The sequence below is a fragment of the Micromys minutus genome (genome assembly GCF_963924665.1).
Source record: "Micromys minutus genome assembly, chromosome: 2".
Taxonomy (NCBI): Eukaryota; Metazoa; Chordata; class Mammalia; order Rodentia; family Muridae; genus Micromys; species Micromys minutus.
In genome coordinates, this window is record NC_137971.1 from 25,797,872 (window position 1) to 25,817,394 (window position 19,523).

Here is a 19,523-nt window from a genome sequence, read left to right on the forward strand (position 1 = left end):
TAGATAAGGGAGAGGGGTAAGGAGGGAGGGATGGAGAGAGAGAGAGAGAGAGAGAGAGAGAGAGAGAGAGAGAGAGAGAGAGAGAGAGGAAGGGAGACAGGGAGACACACACAGAGAGAGACAGAGAGACAGACAGTGAGACAGAGAGACAGAGATTAAGAATGAAGAAACAAACCAGAGTACATGCACATGTCCTTAACCCCAGTATAACTGAGGCAGAGGGAAGAGGATTGCTGTAAGTTCAAGACCAATCTGACCTTTGTAGCCAGTTCTGGGCCAGCCAGGGCCACACACACACACACACACAGTCAGAGATGGGGATGGTGTGGGAGATTTTTGGAGGCAGCGGTGGGGGGCGGAGGGAGCTCAAAGTGAGAGAACAGTATTTTTTAGTGTGGGTATAGGAATGTGTGTGTGCATGTTCTTGTGTGTGAGGTTATATATATATATATGTGTGTGTGTGTGTGTGTGTGTGTGTGTGTGCATATGTGTACAATAGAGCCCACAGAACAGCTGTGCCATTCCTCTTATTCAAACATATTTCACCTTTTGTTGGAAACAGGGTCTCTCATTCACCTGGAATCCGCAGGTAGGCTAGGCTAACTGCCAGAGAGCTCCAGGGATCTGCTTGTCTGCTACCTGTCTTTGGGATTAGGAGCATGTGCCACTATGCCCGGATTTTTCTGTGGGTTCTACAGATCCAGATTTTGTTCCTCATTCTTGTAAAGCAAGTGCTCCAGCAACTAAGCCATCTTACCTACCATCTTTAAAATCTTTAATCTTTGTGTATTCATTTTTTAAGACAAGGTCCTGCTGTGTAGCCCCCAAACTCACAGATCTCCTCCTGCTTCCGTCTCTCATGTACTGTAATCTGAGACATATGCCGGACAAGGGACAGTACTCCAACAGTTGCATTTCCTCCTTTTCTCGAAGGTCACTGGGACAAGGCCTGTAGAAACCGGTAGACCTATCTAGAAAAACCATTAGGTTACAGAGTCGAACTTATGCCTGGAGTCTGGAGTCCCTGGGGTACTGAAAGTTGTGGATTTGCCACATTGATCTTTAGATACTGTGCCGGTGTTTCAGAACCGAGCACAGAGGCAGACAGAACACTGAATGTACTTAGTGCCCTTGTTTAAGAATTCCCAGGAAGGACACGAGCCAAACCCCATCTGTCTCTTATCTGTCTGTCAACTTTATGGAAATTTGCTTCAGAGGCATTTTATTTCCCTTCCATTCTTGACAGAAGGACTATCATTTAGTACATTTTAGTAATTAATCATCAATAGCAATTTTATACGGAATTACTACACAAGGAAGTGTAAGGTAATAATTCATAAGTTATTTAAATTAGTTCATTCAGTGAGCGTTTGTTGTATAGTTACATGCAACTTATAACCTCAGAGGGTTCAAATATTTCATTCAGAACCCTTGGTTGTTGTTGTTGGTGGTGGTAGTGGTGGTACTTTGAGGCTATTGCTCAGATGGGATAGTACTTGCCTAGCCTGCTCCATTCCATGTGATGAATTTCAGGATAGCCAGGGATATATAGATTCTGTCTCAAAAACAAAACAAAACAAAAAAACCAACCAACCAAACAACAACAACAACAACAAAAAAACTAATAAGCAACAACAAAACCCACCCTGCCAATTAGTGATAGCATTCTGGCCGTGCAGGTCATATGAGTTGGCTGTTGTGGTTCTGCTGCTGGATGGGTTTTCAGAGATCTGTGGTCAGCATCTTCTGAGTTGTTCTGAACAGACCTGGAGTCCTGGTGGCCTGTGGATGGTTGTCAACAATAAATAAAGAAGTAACACCTGCTCCAGTACACCACTTGAGTACACGAGTGGCAGTTTCAACTAAATTTCAGTCAAAGGTTAGTTAGGCATTCCTGTGTGGCCACTGCTCTCTCTCTCTGGCTTAGGTCAATTGCCTAAGAAGTAAATGTGTAACCTGCCAGGCCCTGAATAATGATCTCTTAGCATTTGAGCACTTGCTCAAAGGCTTGGATGGCTTCTGTTTGATTTTTATCTTTATCATGAGCAGAGTGAAGAGTTGCTAAATATTTTTAGTATTCAGCTTTTTATGGAAGACTTTCTATAAACATGTCTACGCTACTGAATCAATTCTGAGTCAAGTTTCCAAGGGGGAAAAATGGCTGTTCAAAAACATTTAGAGTTTGCACTTGTTCTGTGAATTGTCATTCTGTCTGGATTATGGAAGGCATTAGAGTATACAAATGGGTTGCCAGGCATGAGACTCCATGCTTCTCTATGCAGTGTGGGACAATGAGTCAGAGAGATAGCTGTGTGTCTGTGGCCTGTCTGGCCTAATGATGGAGATCTTGTCAAGGATAAACAATCCAATAAATAAATATGTGCTGGAATGAATGAAAATGAAGCTGTTCCACGAGACAAATTTCTTGCCTTTATTTTATTCAAAACAGTGGTGTCATTTTTCCTATTAGTCACTGTTCTACTTACTTTTATTACTGTGATAAAATACCAGCACTAAAAGCAGCTTAAGGAAGAAAGAATTTATTTTGGCTTATGGTTCCAGAGTAATAAGGACATGCAGGCAGGAGGGGCAGGCCGTGTGATTACATTTCATCTACACGTAGGAAGCAGACAGAGACAGGAAGTGGGCAACTCTCCAATGGCTAGTGAGTTTCAAATACACAAGCCTATGGGAGACATTTCTCATTCAGACCACCATTATTATGACTTGTAAGTTCATGCAGGGAGACTTGCTCGTATTTATCGTATGTGGGCTTCAGAGGTAAAATGGAACAACAACAACAACAACAACAACAACAACAACAACAACAACAACAACAACAAAAATCAAAGCAAAAGAGTTTGAAAACGCTGCCTCTTTTTCATTTTTTTTTTTTTTCTTCTTCTTTATCTGGGATGGGGTATGTGTGCTGCAAGACTGGCCTCAAGTTGAAGATCCACTTGCTACAGTCTCTGAAGTGCTTGGATTAATGATGCCCACTGTAGTGGTCAGCAGGAAGTGCCCCTCTCCTCCCCTCCCATTTCCCCTCCCTTCCTTTCCTTCCCCTTCCCCTCCTCTCCCCTTCTCTCATCTCTTTTCTTTCTCCCCTTCCTTCCCTCCTTCCCTCTTACCTTCCTTCCTTCCTCCTTCCTTCCTTTCTTTTCTTTTTTTCTTTTAGACAGAAGGTCTCTTTTAATTCAAGCTGGCTTTGAACTCCATAGTCAAAGATGTCCTTAAACTTTGATCTTCCTGTTCTACACCCAGAATGCTGGGCTTATAGGAATGCATGCACCACCATGTTCTGCTGTGTTGGTTGTTTTTGTTTGTTTGTTTCTTTTATTTACCACTATGACCTGAAACTGGGACCTCATGCATGTTAGCTAAGCACTGAGTCTTTACATCAATATGGCTGTCCTGGAACTCCAGAGATTCATCTACATAGACCCGTGTCAACGACAATCCAATAGTGACTTTGAAGACTAAAGTGGAGAATTACCCGGCAGGTGCAAGGCTCTGGATTTAGTGCTTAATACAGAAAGGAAAAAACAAAGCTAAAAAGTGAGACTCCTAAGGGCAAGGGAGGTACTTCCAAGTGTAAGATATCCCAACATTCAGCTGCAAGAGCCAGTCTTAGCGGCACGCGCCTTTTCTCACGGCACCCTGTGTTGCCTTGCATTCTGTAAATATATCACACCTTACCTATTCATGCTCATCATTTGGCAGGCATGTGGGTTGTTCTCACTCAGGAGATGATGATAATGGCTCCGTGAGCATTCTTGTAGGTCCTCACATGTCCTCACCAGCACTTGGTGCTACCCCTCACCCCCCTTCGATCACACTCCCACTGGGTTTGAAATGCTATGTTGTAGTTGCCGCTGCTGCTCTTGCATCTGCTGTTGCTGTTGCCTGCATTTCCCAGAGCTAAGCATCTTATGGACTTATTGCTGGCTAGAACCCTTGGACCCTTCAGACATGAACATCCTATGATTTCAAAGTGCTTGGACTCTGCTTGGTGGTCACTAGCTTTAGGAGGCTGACCTACAAAGGTTTAATTAAATAGCATTCTGGTCTCAGACTGTAGATTTTATCTCTTCCTTCTAGACTATTGTTCTTAATTAACCCTTAGTCCGTGTGGATTAGACGGAATGGAAGTACCGAGGGGGAACACACACACTCACTGGTTTTGAATTTGGTTTGCCGCAGTATCTTTGCCTGCCCAGGAACACAAACAAGCAAAAGCCCTATTCAGTGGGTAAATGAATAAAAATGCATTCGTTCTCCATCTCTGCGAGCTGCGTGCTTGTGACCTTGTCTTTCTGCTTGCATCACCATAAGAGCAATTAGTTGGTGCCCCTCTTCCTTCCTGCCACCCAGCAGTTTTAAAGATTTACTAGACTTTCATAGTTGAGGCTCAAAGAAAAGAATGGAGTTCACTTGGCGGATGCATTTCCGCTTGGTGGTGCCACCTAGAGATGCAATTCTTTCCGACACCTCTTTAATTAGGGACTCCGTAACATTAAATTATCAGTAGCATCCCTAGAGTAAGCCAGCATGCTCTGGTGGCTTGTCCAGACAGAAAGCTAAACCTCTTGGTGGTTTAAACTGGGATTTGTCTAAGCGGGTAATGAGATTACCATCTTGAGCCCTAGCACAGGGCATTCGAAAGCAGAAGGAACTCTACCTGGCTGGACTCTGATCATCTCTGGTTGGTGAGCTGGTCACATTGAAGACAGTCACACAGGAGTGAGGTAAAAAAGTCCCTTTACATCCGACTGTGGCCAAATCATTGGGATTTTTGTTTCATTCAGAAACTATCTCCAACTAAGAAAGTAAGGTGTTATGTGACTTCTAGGGAGATACGAGCAAACATTATTATTCTCAGATAGAGCATTGATTATGCGCCCACCAATGATGAGAACCAGCTCTAGCATAGTAATCTGGTTAGTTTGCTGGGGTTTCTTACAGGTGCGTGGGTGACTCAAAGGCAGCTACTTCATTAAAAGATCTGTCGGGAAAGAGCAAAGACTTAAGAAAGCTGCATCCCTGAACACCGCAAAGTCGGACCTGGAGAGTCTCCTCCATGCCTGTGACTAATCACTGCATCTGTAGTGCGGGCCTGGGGCCGTGTGAATCATCTTCAGAGCCCCCTCCTTCCCTCTAGGGAGAGTTTCAATGTGAAGGAAAGAGCTGCACAACACACAGCACACAGTATTATTAAAGGAAAGTGGATACTCATTTTCCTTTGCCTCTAAATCGGGCAGAACCAGCAGCTTCTTGGTGCAGAGTAAGAGTGGCGTCCGCAGCTGTCTGTAACTCCGTTCTCTCTCTAGACAGCCTAAGAATGTTAATGTAGAACAGGGATTCTTTCCTCTCTTCAAGACCGGGAGCTTGACAGACGGCATGGGTTCTGTGGTGAAGACGAGGTCGCTGGAACGATCTGTTTTCTTCTGTGACCAGTCTCTTCTGTGACTTCTCACTTATGGATGGCATAGAGAGTCTCCAGGACTTTGGGAGTAAAAGCTGCTCTTGCTGGGTGCTTGTTTTGTTTGAGTCTTGGTAGCCAAGGCTAGCCTCAAAGAACACACATTGACCCCCCCCCCCTTTCACAGTGTGGGTATTACAGTTGTGGGCCATCGGGGCTGAACAAGAAATGCTTCTTGGACTTTTGAGTTTGGTATTTGGATCACTTCCAGCTCCATCTTATTTCTGTCTGGTCCCAGTCTAAGCTGAGAATCCGTTTTCTGGCTCTAGCAGAAGGCAGCCTTGGTTTATGGTCTTCTTTGCCCCTTGAAGAGCATCTTGCTTTTTAAACCCTAACCTCAAAACAGATTTTTTTTTTTTAATGCTGATGTTTTAACCTTTTTTGATCTCATGTGGCTACATGGGCTGCCAATAAAAGAACTGGACACCTGCACACCTTAAATATTTAACTAGGCACTGTTGCCAGAACTGGTTTCGCTATGAAGGAATGCATGCTTCTCTCCACAGAGCCATTAAGGGACCGTCATAAGGCATTCTAAGCTGCAACCCTGGGGTTAATCCAGCGTTGGGTGATGTCTACAACTTCAAAATCTAGATTTAAGATCTGAAAATGACCTGCAGTGCTCATAAAGTATTGCTCATGACGAATCTTCTTAAGATGTAGTCAGATGTGTCCTGGACACTGTGCTGGCTGCTGAGCCACTGCAGGGCACTGCCCTCAACTGTCAGCCCTGAGACTATCCTCATAGTGGTCAGAAGGGGCAGCTGGACCACATGCCAGCTTCTTACCGAAGATGCGCTCCAGCTGTTCATACCACTCATCTGGATTCACGAGGGTAGCAGTTCTGAGCTTGACTGAAGAGGCCCCTTTGCTGAAAACCTTTCCTGAGGCCTGTTCCAGTCCCGTAGAACCCAAATCTGTAGGCGATAGCTTGGTATTTTCTACTCTTTGTTTTTGTTTTTATGTTTTATGGTGCCAGGGATTAAACTCACCTCAGGTGTTGTGGGCAAGTACCCTTCCACTGAGACACACTTTTAGTCTGGCAATCTGTATTTTTAGCATATGCCTTAGGTGTTTTGGCTTTAGTTTTATTTTTCTTTTTGTTCTATAATTTGATCAAATTAAGAAACCACATGGTTGCCCATGGTCAGGGGTTTTAAAAAGTAACCGTAATTAGGGTTGGCCCAGTGGCTCAGCCAGCAGAGGTGTCTGTCACGTAATCCTGGCAATTTGTGTTCAAGACTCCATAGTGAGAAGAGAGAATGACTCCCTGTTTCATCTGACTGCTGTTTCATCAAGAAAAAGTATAAGGAAAATGTATTTTGTGGTTACGTTCATGTGTTAACTATCTGCTTCTTTCAACCTAAAAGTTGATGGCTTTGCCTAGAATGTTGGCACATGTCTTTACTGTCACTCAAGAGGCAGAGGCAGGTTGATTTCTGTGAGTCTGAGGCCAGCCTGAACTACATAGCTATTTCCCAGACAGCCAGGGGTACACAGTGAGACTGTGTCTCAGAGAGGTGGGAAAAGGGCGAGATGTTTGCTTTAGATTTTTGTTTAGTTTTGTTTTGTGTTTTTGAGAGCCTCACCATGTAGCCTAGGATAGCCTTGAACTATGTAGCCTAGGATAGCAATAAACTCATGGTGGTCTTCTTAACTCAGCTCTCAAGTGCTGAGATTACAGAAATGTGCCTGTCTGCCTGGATCTTCTCATTTTAAGGGAACCACTTAATATCCACACATTCTGATTTTTTTTTTTTTTTTTTTTTTTTTTTTGTGACAGGAACTTTCTCTGTGGTGCAGGGTGGCCTCAAACTCATGCTCCTCCTTCCTGATCCACTGGTTAGAAAGGTCTGACCTCCTGGTCCCATGGTTCAAGCCCCCTGAGGACTGAGATTATAGGCAAGTCCCACTCACCTGGTTTCTCAGTCATGCTTGATGGCTAGTGTTCAGTGGATGTGACAGCAGCTTTGACATGGTGGTAGATATGGGTAAGGTCTTGGCTCAGAGAAAGGAAAAAAGGTGTGTGTGTGGGGGGCGGGGGGATACAGGCTTTCTCTTTTCCGTGGGAAACCAGAGATCAGCTACTAGTTGCCCGAGACAAAGTTAAAGCAATTTCTTGTCTTTTACACTATTATGGAGGTTTTAGCCAGGAATTTAAGTTTATCTATGTTGGTTCTAAATTCTAAAGAGGAGGAAAGATCATCTCATTCTGTGCCCCATGGATAACTGTGAGTCTTAAGGTTTACTTCTAGTAATTGTTCAAGGCCAGTTTTATTTGTTGACAGGACTGTAATTGTACAAAATGTGCCATTTAATCAGCTTGCTTCACCCTAACCTGAACTTCCTTTTAAGTCCCTTAAATTCTGTCCAACAATTCTTATTTATTTTACCTTGTGTGTGAGTGCTTTGCTTGCATGTATGTCTGTGCACCATGTGCATACCTGGTGGACATGGAAGTCAGATGAAGACACTGGATTCCCTAAGGCTCTAGTTACAGAGTGGAAGCTGGGAACAGAACACAGGTTTTCTGGGAGTAGCCAATGCTCTGAACCATCAGAGTTATCTCTCCAGTCCCCAGACCAAATTATTTCAGTTGGGATGTGTTGTTCCTCTGTGCTAATGGACAACCACTTGTTTATCCAGTCCTGCATTTTTAGACACCGATGCTTCTGGGTTTTTCATCTTCTGTTTGAATTGCTGGAGATCAAACCTAAAGCCTTGTACACACTAGGCAAACATTCTACAGCTGAGGCACATCTTGACCAGAGTTTGTCAGTTTTATGTTAATTTCTTTGGACACATAATTATGTCCTCAGGGTTGGAATGAAGAGTCAAGGGTTGAGGGATCTGGGACTTTTTTTTTTTTGTTGTAGATTTCTGAATGGCCCCACAGGAAAGATTGCACCAGTTTATCTGCCCATTTGTGATGTGAGTACCTGTACCCTCTGTGGTATTGGCAATTACCACATGACTACAATTTAAATTCAGGCAGTTCGGCATGCATTGACTTTCTAGAAACACTGACTTTGGGTTCTTTGTATAGAGAATGAAAAATTTAAAAGATCTGCATACAATAATTATAGGTCTCTTCAGAGTGTTACAGAAACCCTTTATTAAATCTTAAGGTCTTTAAAGATAGAGTTTTTGAGCTTTTGTTTTTATGCTGTTGATATACAGCTTTGGAGGACTTAGTGTGTATGCATTTGGGACGGTGGAGTATAAGACCCAGGCAGAACCTGAGCAATCCTTCAGTTTGCTTCCATATACAGATCAGTAAGTTGCTCAGTTAAGGAACATTTCCATAGAACTTTTAACCATCAGGACCCTTAGTTGCGAGCATCAGACAACTCAACTCAGACTGTCCTAGCAGAATGGAAGATTGGCTTATGGCACTGAACTGAGTTCTTGTGTCTAATGTTCTAATAGCTGACCTTGGTGAAACCAAACTGGGATCTATGTCTGCTGTTCTAACGACTGATCTTGGGGAATTACTCAGTCCCTTTTATTTATGTTTTATTTATGTTTTGAGACAAGGTCTCATTATCTACTTCATGCTGGTCTGGGACTCATCATGTTTGGATTCTGTCGTCTGAGTATTGCTGGAATTCCAGGGATCTTCCACTATGCCTGGCTTCATTGGCCTTCATTTATCAGATAGAATGTTGAGTTTGAGATCCCTTCTGCCTCTTAACATTTTCTCCTTATATACTAACCAATAGTTAAAATGTATTGCCAACCAAGTTTGTACATAATGAAGAGAATGCTAGCTCTCAAGACAAGATCTGAGTAAAGAGATAGTGTCTGTGTTTGTTTGGGCTGTAATTGTATCTAAGACCCCATACGTGGTAAGTATGTACTTAACTACTGTGCTGTACCTCAGCATGAAATTTGATTATCCACTTGGCTTTTTTCCTTTCTTTACTTGTAGAAGTCCTGTTCAGGATTGGACTCAAACCACTCTTCTGTGTTCAGCAATCGCCTCTACCTGCTGAACCATCTCAACAACCCCATAGCTTGATTCTAACTTCCTGAAACTTTGAAAGTTACTTTCCAAGGTCATTGAGGCAGACATATACCCAAAGGAGTAGTAATTGCTCATACAGATGTCTAATTTACAACCAGGAAGTGCTGCTTAAGCATAGGTGTAATTCAATGTGTTGAGTGTCATCGGGCAATTGCATCACTGTGTGAGCATGGTGAAATTTACACAAAGGAAGATGGCTGTACTGTCACTTTGGTGCTGATCTTAGGGGACTATCATCATTGGCCAAAACTTTATGCTGCTGACTGAGTGTTAGACAGTGTTGTCTCACTAAGACCTCTAAATCTCTGTGGCTAACTAGAGAAAGTCTCAGGTTTTCCCAGAGTTCTTTAGCCTGTGAAGTCAAGAGGAGATAGTTTTGTTTTTTTTTTTTTCCCTGCCTAACTCCCTTATATCTTTAAAATCACTTCTGAAGCCAGTAGGAAACATCTTGTAGTTCCAGTGTGGTCAGCATTCTTCCTCTTATCCTTGATCATTTATGCTCCGTTGGGGTCACCATGTACCCTTGAAAGTCAACACACAGATATTCAAGGAGACTTTAAGGAACAACTTTGAGACCAAGTGTGGTGGTGCACATTTGAGACCTTAGCCCTGGAAAGAGGCAAGAGGATCAGGAGTTTAAGGCCATCTCTGGCTATATCCATTTTCGAGATAGCCTGGGCTACAGACTTGACCTCAAGGAAAAGAAAGAAGTAACAGAGGGTTGCTGAAAGGAAAGAAAAAAAAAGTCTTTGTTTTAAAGCTCACGAAGCAGGAACCAGATACCTGTCGGTAGTAGGGAGAGGGAAAGGACTGGGGCGAACACCTGCAAAGGCACACGTGTTATAGTGAGACCGAGACTCCAACTGAAGGGAAAACCCTGCAGGATGGGGCACTGAGGAAGATGGGTAAGAGAGCTTGCCACTGGGTATGAGACAGCCAAGTGAACCAGCTGGGTGAGAGAAGAGCAGGCTCTGAGAAGAAGGGCAGCTATGGTGGGCCATCTGGATAGTGTCTATAAGACCTTTCTCCTCTGGGAAACACATGCAAGAACATATTGATTCTTAAATATTCTTGCTTCTAATATGTTGCTTCTAAGGTAGTTTGTTATAGTACACCAGGCTGCATATGAAGATAGCTTCTAAGAAGCCTGTCCAATTTTAGGAAAGAGGCCACTCAAGAACATTGCAGCCATTTATTCCTTGGTACCTATGATATCAAAAAGAGCTCCATGCAGTTGCCCGCACTTGAGACACCTTCAAGGTCAGAGGTAATAACACCAGCTAGTAACTGATGTTCAACAGTCAGTTAAGGCCAACCACTAAGAAGCCAGAGGGTTTAAAGTAATTAACAATTAGCAAGACACCTGCAAGGTCAGAAGGTAGGACAACTGGCAAAGTGACTAATAGCTCGCAGATAGTCCAAGCCAATGGCTAAGCCAGAGTCTCAGATGGATTGGGGGGCGAGCTGCCACCACCCTCACCAGAGTGGGTAACATATGGATAACACACGCAGAATATGGAGGTCCTTCACTGATTCAGTCCATGACAGTTCTGGGAATTAACCCGTTTCAACAGAGATCCATTACCTCTCTACCTTTGTCCAGTTTCTGCCATTGCCCACACAAAGGAAATTCAATGGTCTCTTCTCTTGGGAAACATTTCCTCAATCTCAGTCCTTTGTCTCACGATCTTCTCAGTCTCCTTGACTTCTCACCTTTCTGTGATAATTCTTTATTTTATATTTACATTTATTTATTTAATGCATATGAATGTTTTGCCTGCATGTCTGTATGTTCACCCTAAGTGTGCCCAGTGGCAGTGGAGGTCAGAAGACAGTATCAAATCTTTGGGAACTGAAGTTCCAGGTGGTAGTTTCTGCCACGTGGGTGCTGAGAATCAAGCCCGGGTCCTCTGGATGGGCTGTCAGTGTTCTTAACCACTTAGCCATTTCTCCAATTTCTCTGTAAAACATTCTTGATAAAGCATGAATTCATGTTGTATACTCCGTGAGAGTCCAAGTCACTAGTTATGGGGGACAGAGATAGTGAACTTCAGTGACGGAGGGTGAGTGGAAGGTTTGATGTTACTGGGTCCATGTTCCAAAGGAGATTGTGAAAACCTGGTTACTGCTGCCTAACATTTGCTTCCAGGGTGATAGAGTGGTCGGTCTTGTTCTTCACGGTCACGCCATGACGTACAGGCTTGCCATAGGCTCAGAGCAAAGTGGCCACTGGGTTCTGAATCTGGAACCATGAGTGGGAGCCAACCTTTTCTCTCTGCAGGTAGATTATCTCATATGTCATTAGACTAATTCAGTACTGACTAATACAGCAAGTCTGGCCTATGACGATAACCATCAAATTACAGTGGCTTAAAAGAAACAAAACTCAGGTCCCTAATGTGGGGTTAACTTAATTTGAAACCCAGGACTCACATCGTGGAAGGAGAGAAATGACTCCATAAGTTGTGTTCTGACCGCCACACACATGCAAAGAAACAAATGTGTTAGATTTATTTTGATTTTTTTTAAAGAGGCATTTGGCTGAAGAGGTGACTCTGGTTAAGAGAGTATTTTGGTCTTCCCGAGGACCTAAATTCACGTCTCAGCACCCACATCAGGTGACTCACAACTGTCTGTAACTTCAGCCCCAAAGGATCTGATGCTCCCGGCCTCCACAGACACACACGTACATTCACACACGCAAGTAAAAGTACACATTTTGTTTTAAAGGCAAGTTGACTGAAAGGTGACAGGGAGTCCTCTGTGGTCCTTCTTCATCTGAGACTCAGATGGCAGAGCAACCTACCTATGCCTTGCTGTTTTGGCAAAGGGCTCCACAGAGTTTCCAACCATCTGAATGCCCTTTTGCCTGGAAAGAACCCACACTCACAACTCAATAGCCTGATTAGGAACACTGCCCAGGTCAGTTATCAAAAACTGCCCAGGTCAGTGATCAAATGGCGGGGGTTGCTGTCTAACCTCATTGGGCCTAAAAGGAAAAGAGCAGAATTATCTGGTCAGTAGCCTAAGCAACTGCTGCAGCGTGCCCTTCTGCTGTCATACAGATGAAATACATCTAACTCTTCTCCAAAGGAGACTGCCTCACAGTGTCCTGGCTAGTCACAGCATCTGGGTGATGCCTAATCAGGGCTCTAAATTAGGTAATATAAAGTCGTTTCTGAATAAACTGGGGTGTGATCCCTATTGATCTGGAAACTTCTGAGCAAAAGACAAGACATTTGTTCTCCATGTTCCTCGCAATCATTGTATACTAATGGAGAGAGACAAACGTTGGGGAAGTCAGTGCACACAGCGCTGCTGTGCTGTTTAGAAAGGATTGGTTTGGAGTCACACGGGCCACTCTAAAATACAGACAGGACTCCAAAATCTTGCTGGGCGATCTGCCCCCAAATGGAGAATGTCCCTTTGGGGCATTTAATTTCAGCGATGTGCTCACCCTTTGAGGCCATATCTGTTAGATTACAATTACAGGCAGCCATTGTTTTGAACGAAGCCGCATCAGAAACTGACACCCACATTGGAGTTATTAACACTGACTCGAAACAAGGCTGTTTAACTTATTTTCCACGAAATCTAGATTGCAGAAGATACTATCCCAACCTTCCAAGCAGGCTAGGTTGAGGACCAGTCAAATGGTTGGATTTCGTAAAAAGCGTCTGCCTCACAAGCCTGAGGACCTCAAGTTTGATCCCTGGATCCTACAGTGGAAGAGGAGAACCAGCCCCCAGAAGTTGTCCTCCGACCTCCATACGCTCTGAGGCACATTCACACTTGCACTCATGAGCACACATAGCACCAGAGAAGATAAACAGAACACGTGGAATCGGCACATCGGGAATTCGGTGGTAGTGGCTTTACCTTTACGCACAAGGAACAACCTGAAGGAGCCACACTGACCCATTAGCCAGTCCTTTTACTGTTCTGTCTCCCTGGCCCTCCCTGGCCAGGTCTTGAAGCAACCAGTTTACTCTTTTTTTTTTTTTTTTGTTTTTGTTTTTTGTTTGTTTTGTTTTTTGTTTTTTTCTGGTTTCTTCAGACTTTATAAATGCAACTTCCTTTGCTTTGGCCACCAGGCAGCTTACTGTGTTTTGTAGAATGGAGTGTCCAACTAAACCCAAAATAAGGTCCTGTAGAAAGTTGCTTAGCGAGCCCAAGGCACTGGGATTGTCCCCCCTGCCCCAACGTGGAAAATTTTGTCCTTTGACCAAATGCTAGAGAGTTTACCCTTCACCTTTATCTGTTGCTTTCTGGCTTAGAGAATCCAAGTTCCTGTCAGTCTTGAGCCGTTTTCCTGATTGTGTGGTTTCAGGCTCTTTCTTTCCTTGGCTGTACATCTTTTCATACAGAATAAGTTTCGCATGTCTGATTCCAGTCGCGTTCCACATCCCTAGAGCAAACCCCTGACATCTCTAACATCCCTGTCCTTGTGTTTGCCATGTGGCCTGCGATCTTTGTGTCCTCCATGCTTGTTTACTGGCTGCCACTTTGAATCAGTCTGGTTTTGCTGGGAAATGACAGTATAAGCTTCTCCCACTTCCAACCCCATTCCCATCTTTTATTCTAGGACTGAACTAAAAATCAAAATCAAAACAAAACCAAACCAAAAACCCAACCAACCAAACCAAACACCATCACCTTTACTTAGAGGTTCTCAACATGTGGGTGTCTACCCCTTTGGAGGGGTCAAATGACTTTTTCACAGAGGTTGCATATCATATATCCTGCATATCAGATTCATATTAGATTCATATGATTAATAGCAGTAGCAAAATTACAGTTATGAAGTAGCAATGAAAATAATGTCATGGTGGTGGTGGGGCGGTCACCACAACATGAGGAACTGTCTGAAAGGGCCACTGCATTGGGAAGACTGAGAACCACCACCTTAACTCATCTTGGTGTGAACATCTTAGCTAACAGCGAAAGACAGCAGCTCTCACGAAAGGGACAAGGGGGACAGCCTTAAGTGCTTGTGGACCTTTTCACCAAGAGGCCTTTTCAGATTTGGCTTTCATCAGATGGTTTCTCCCTGCCTCGGAGATCTGACTCTTGGCTATTAGGCAAGAGACTGACTTTTGTATTACCAGTGTACCTTCAAAACACCCTGTCCCGCTGCAGCTAAAACTGTGGTACAGGTTGAGCACGTCCGGAGGCATTTTAACCCTTCAGACAGTTACTCCCTGACCTAGAGGTGAACGAGGCTCAAAGTGTGTCTACCACTCTTCCTTGTTGAAGTATGCCCCCAAACTGAGTATGCTCAAGAATGAGCCTGCCCCAAAAGTGGTTAGCTTAGAGCGTCACATTGCTTTGCGGTGACTCCTGTGCCCCGCTTCCCTGTCCCGCTCATATTTCTTGTTCATTTTTTAAGTGTCTTGTTTTTGTGTTTTGAGGGCGGCAGTGAGTTTCTAATTCTCCACCTCAACCCACTGAGTGCTGGGACTCTGGGTATGCGCCACCTCACAGACTTCCATTCTTACTTCCTGACATGTCCCCCCACCCCGGGGTCCCCTCACCCCAGACTTTGTATCCTGCTGCGTTTGGTCAGTGACCACACTCTGTTTTTTATTTTTGCACCGACAACTATTTTCACTTTAAAGATGTAGTCAGTGGTACCCGGAGAGAGCCAACAGGTGCTGCTGACATTTGACTTCCAGCTCATTCTTCAGGTGTGCTCCTTATCTGCCATTCAAATCGTCACAGCTAATTAATTGTTCTACCAGGAGTGTGCCAATCTCCCAGCTCTGCCTCTCACTCTCTGGGGCCTGCTTGCTCACCTTCCAGTGTTACTACACTTGAGCTGTTAGTGACAACGGGCCAGGCCGATTGCAGCAGCTCGTAATCCCCCACTCTCTCTGCTTTGAAGAACAAAGGTTTATTTACTTATGCTGCCAAAGGGCAGAATCACAACAGCTGAGATGATTGATTTTTTTTTAAAGACATATATTTATTTCACGTAGTGTGCATGTCAGGGTGCACATGTGGAGGTCTGAGGTCGGTTCCTTCTACTGTGTGGGTGGGTTCCAGGGAACTAATTCAGGCTTAGCAACAGCACTTTCACCCACTGGGCCTTCTCACAGTCCCAAGGTTACTGAGCTCAGTTGGCTTTATTTTCAATTTTAGAATCTAGGCCAACCAAAAGTGTTTGATACAGACAGAAAGGGCCTTGAAAATATAATAAAACGTGAATAAATCCATCACTTCAAAGTCATTTCCTTCATGGCAGAGGAAGGTCAGCAGGATAGAAATTCAATTGACCGCCTCACACCAAGTCAGTTCTTCCCTTGTAGCTTTTGTTTTGTTTTCTCAGGAAAAGGATCTCACTTACATCCCTAGCTGGCCTAGAGCTCACTAAATAGGCTAGGCTAGACCACAGCTTGTAGCAATCCTCAGTGTCCAAGGCTTGACTTGTAGGTATGAACAACTTATAGCTAGATTGTTTGCTCGTGTAAGGACTAGGCCAGAGGAACTTCAAAGTCATGCTTGCAGAAGCTGGCTTGTTTGGGGTGGGGTGGAGTTCCAGCTCTTTTTTTTTTCTAATTCAGATTTTTCAGAAGGTCAAACCAATAGTTTAGTTTCTGATGGGTGTAAATGTCTCCATGTAGGTTGTCTGCCTGGAATTTTGGGGAGCAGGGAAGGTGCCCAGTCAAAACAGTGGCCTCCTGTAATTTTTATTTAACACTTGTTAATGGAAGTGTCCCTGTGAAATTTGAACGTGGTCTCCTATTGTTGATTACTCTGGTGTATTTATTTTCAACGTCCCCCCGCTCTGGGGGTTTAGCTCAGGGCCTTGCACAAGTTACACGAGAGCTTCTTACCTCTGAGTTAGACCAGCCCTTTGTTTTGTTTTGCTTGTAACATCTGGTTTGGGGAGGAAGAAGAAGAGGTGGATGCTAGTGTCTAGAATGGGCGTGGCTTCTGGTAGACACAGTAGTTCTGTAGAGTTTATCCACGCATCTGGACATCCATCTGTGGTGGGAGAGACGCTGGCGGCTACATGGAATGTCCTTCCTTCCTCCTTCCTTTTCTCTCCTATCTCCATCGCCAGGGTAGCAGTAAGGAAAGCTTAGGTTCAAGCAGGAACACTAGCAGTTTATACGCATGCCTGGAAGAGCTTTGAGTGTGAGCAGAAGAGCATTGCTCTCAAGATTTAACCAAATAAGAAGGGCTCTTCCTCCTGGGGGTTGGCATCCATTGGCTGGGTCAGTTCTGGATGACTGGTGTAGAAGTCATGCTCTCTAGGTTTTATGTAGTTCGTTTCCCACTGTTGCTGAATTCTTTAGCTGCTGCCAGGATATAGTCTTCTCATTCTCCCTGTCTAGCCTCCGCCTGGACAGTTGTCCATCACGACATCTCTGGCACTTTAGAGTCTTGTGTAACTTTCTGCAGGCTCACATCTATAAAAATAGGGGTTATCTTCTCTCATTCATCTCCCCCCCACCCTATTTTAAACCAAAGAGAAAAAGCTGTAGTTCTGTTGATAGAGTGCGTACCCACAATGCATGAGGACCTGAGTTTAATCTCCTGAACCAAAGAAACTGGGCGTGGGGCACATTCTTGCAATCCCACGATTCAGGAAGTGGAAGCTTCCAGAGGGTCAGAAAGTTCAAGGTGATCCTCAGATACGTGTTGAGTTTGAGGCCAGCCTGGGCTACGTAAGACTCTGCCTCAAAACCAGAAGCAAAATAGAAAGGAGATAAACATCTGTAACTATGTCTGTGTATACACTGCCTAGATCTCTTTTTGCTTGTCTCGTTAATGGAAAATTGGGGAAAGGAATCCCCTGTTTACAGCTGTATAGTGTTCCACTTTAGAAGCCACGCTCTTAGTTTCTTTGTTAAATGACTTACCCTCGGTTCCTAGTTTGTTTTAATAGTTGTGTTAATCTGATCATTCTATTCTTAAGATTTACTTCTATTAACTCTAAATTATGTGTCTGTGTGTACACATGTGTGCTCGTGTGCCTGAGGAGACCAACAGAGGCATTGGGTTCCTCCAAAGCTGGAGTTAGAGATTGTGTGAGCCACCCAACTCAGTTGCTAGGAATGGGAGAAAAGTAGAAAAGTAGCCTGTGCAATTAACCCCTCACGGAGCTACTATCTCTCCATCCGCAATTAGATCATTCTTAAAGATACTATAAGGGGCAGGCTTATACTACTCCTTGAATAAGTAAAATATTTTGTTTTGTTTTGTAGAGACAGGCTCTCATTCGGTAGCAAGGCTCTTTAAAAATTCAAAACAGGCAAATCTTCCTGCTTCAACTCCCAGGATGCTAGGATCACAGTCATCTCCAGACCTGAATCCCATACCTGGCTCAGGACCAGCCTTCTTTCCTTCCTTTCTTCCTTCCTTCCTTCCTTCCTTCCTTCCTTCCTTTCTCTTAATATCCTGGAACTCACTATGTAGACAAGACTGGTTTTGAACTCTCAGAGATGACCTCTTTGGTACTAGGTGGCATTCGCCAGCACACCTGGTTACTTGTAGTTTTAACACATTCTCCAAATTTGTTATCTTCAAAATACGGCAGAAGCTCCCCCGCCTCATCCTGTCCCCTAGCAAGTGACTTTTGTCCTTTGCTGAGTCAGGCTTCAGCTGCAGCACAGGGGCTTGCTTGGGCAACCTGCAAGCAAGCACACCAGACTCTTTCACCAAGAAAGTTTCCTGGCAGTATTTAGAGTTGGGAAATCTATAGTTTGTCCTTTATGTTTCTTAAAGGATTCATGATGTTTAAGGCAGGAGGGAGCTGGAGATTATTCTAACAGGCTCATTCCCTTCAGAGACAGAGAGGCTAAGACCCAGAGAGGCAGAAGAGGGAGCTGCTCCTGACTGCTGCTCCAGGAACCAGTCACTCAGAGTCCTAATCTGGGCTTCTCCTTTCACATCTGATGAACCGTGCAGGAGTGCATTTTAGACATTCGGCCAGCAAGTGTCGTCTTTAAGGGCAAACAGTTTATTGTCTAATTATGGCAAACAGTTTCCATGTTTTTCTTACCACTTGCTGGGTCAAGCAAACTCCCCAGCCCACTGGACTGGAGACATTTTCTTTGTAAACTTTCGTAAAGACAATAGCATCTTTGTTAACTTGCTGTTGTTAGGGGAATTTGTTGCTATTACACGCTTGTGGATTTTGTCTGCCTTCCTTTCTCCTTTCCCCTTCTTGCCCCTCCTTCCTCCCCTCCTTCCCCCTCCCTCCCTTTCTTTCTTCCTTCCTGACAGCTTTTCTATCTCAGAATGGCTTTTCACTCACTGTGTGTCCCAGGATAACCTTGAACGTCTGAGCCTCTCTCCAGGCTCTGGGATTACTGACTTGTGTCACTCTGTGGTGCCAGGATCAAACCCAGGGCTCTGTGTGTTCCACACAGGCACCTTATCAACCAAGATACACCCCAACCCCCGTGTTTGTAGATCATTGGGGAAATTACTGCTTACCACCTGTTGCCTCGGTGATATACGTCAGTAATAAGGTTTGGTTAGGGAAGACTTTGTGTGCAGAGATATTTTTCTTCTACACCTTTCCCTCCACCCCAGAGTAGAAAACTATGTGGATCTGCTACTAGCCAAATAGATGGTTTTGAGATCTCAATAGACACAATTTGACAAGGGTTTATAGAGATAATCTGTATTGGGAAACAGAAGAAAAAATTTCAAAGATGCCTTTTTGTTTACAAACCAGTCTGTCTTGTCTCTTCTCTCTCCTCTCCTCCCTTTTCTTCTCCTCCCTCCCCTGCTTTTCTTTGAGACTGAGTCTAACTTGTGGCCCAGACTGGCCTTCAACTTGCAATCCTTCTGCCTCAGCTCCTGCGTGCTGATTGAACAGGTGTGTACCGTGTAGAACATGACCTATGAGGCAAATGCCTCTAAGCCCTGGAACAGCACTGGTGAGGTTCTTGAGTCCCAAAGGTACAACTGAGACTGGATTCTGCAGCACCGACAGTGTCTCATTTAATTCTGAGTGTGGCTGTGAACAGCTGTACCTCAGGAGCCTCTGTCTCTCTG

The 19,523-nt window shown here is 44.2% G+C and overlaps 1 protein-coding gene across 1 annotated transcript in view; it reads left to right on the plus strand.

Moving 5' to 3' along the window:
* PANK1 (pantothenate kinase 1) overlaps window positions 1-19,523 on the plus strand; it is a 64,520-nt gene that overhangs the window by 13,969 nt on the left and 31,028 nt on the right. The window lies entirely within an intron of this gene.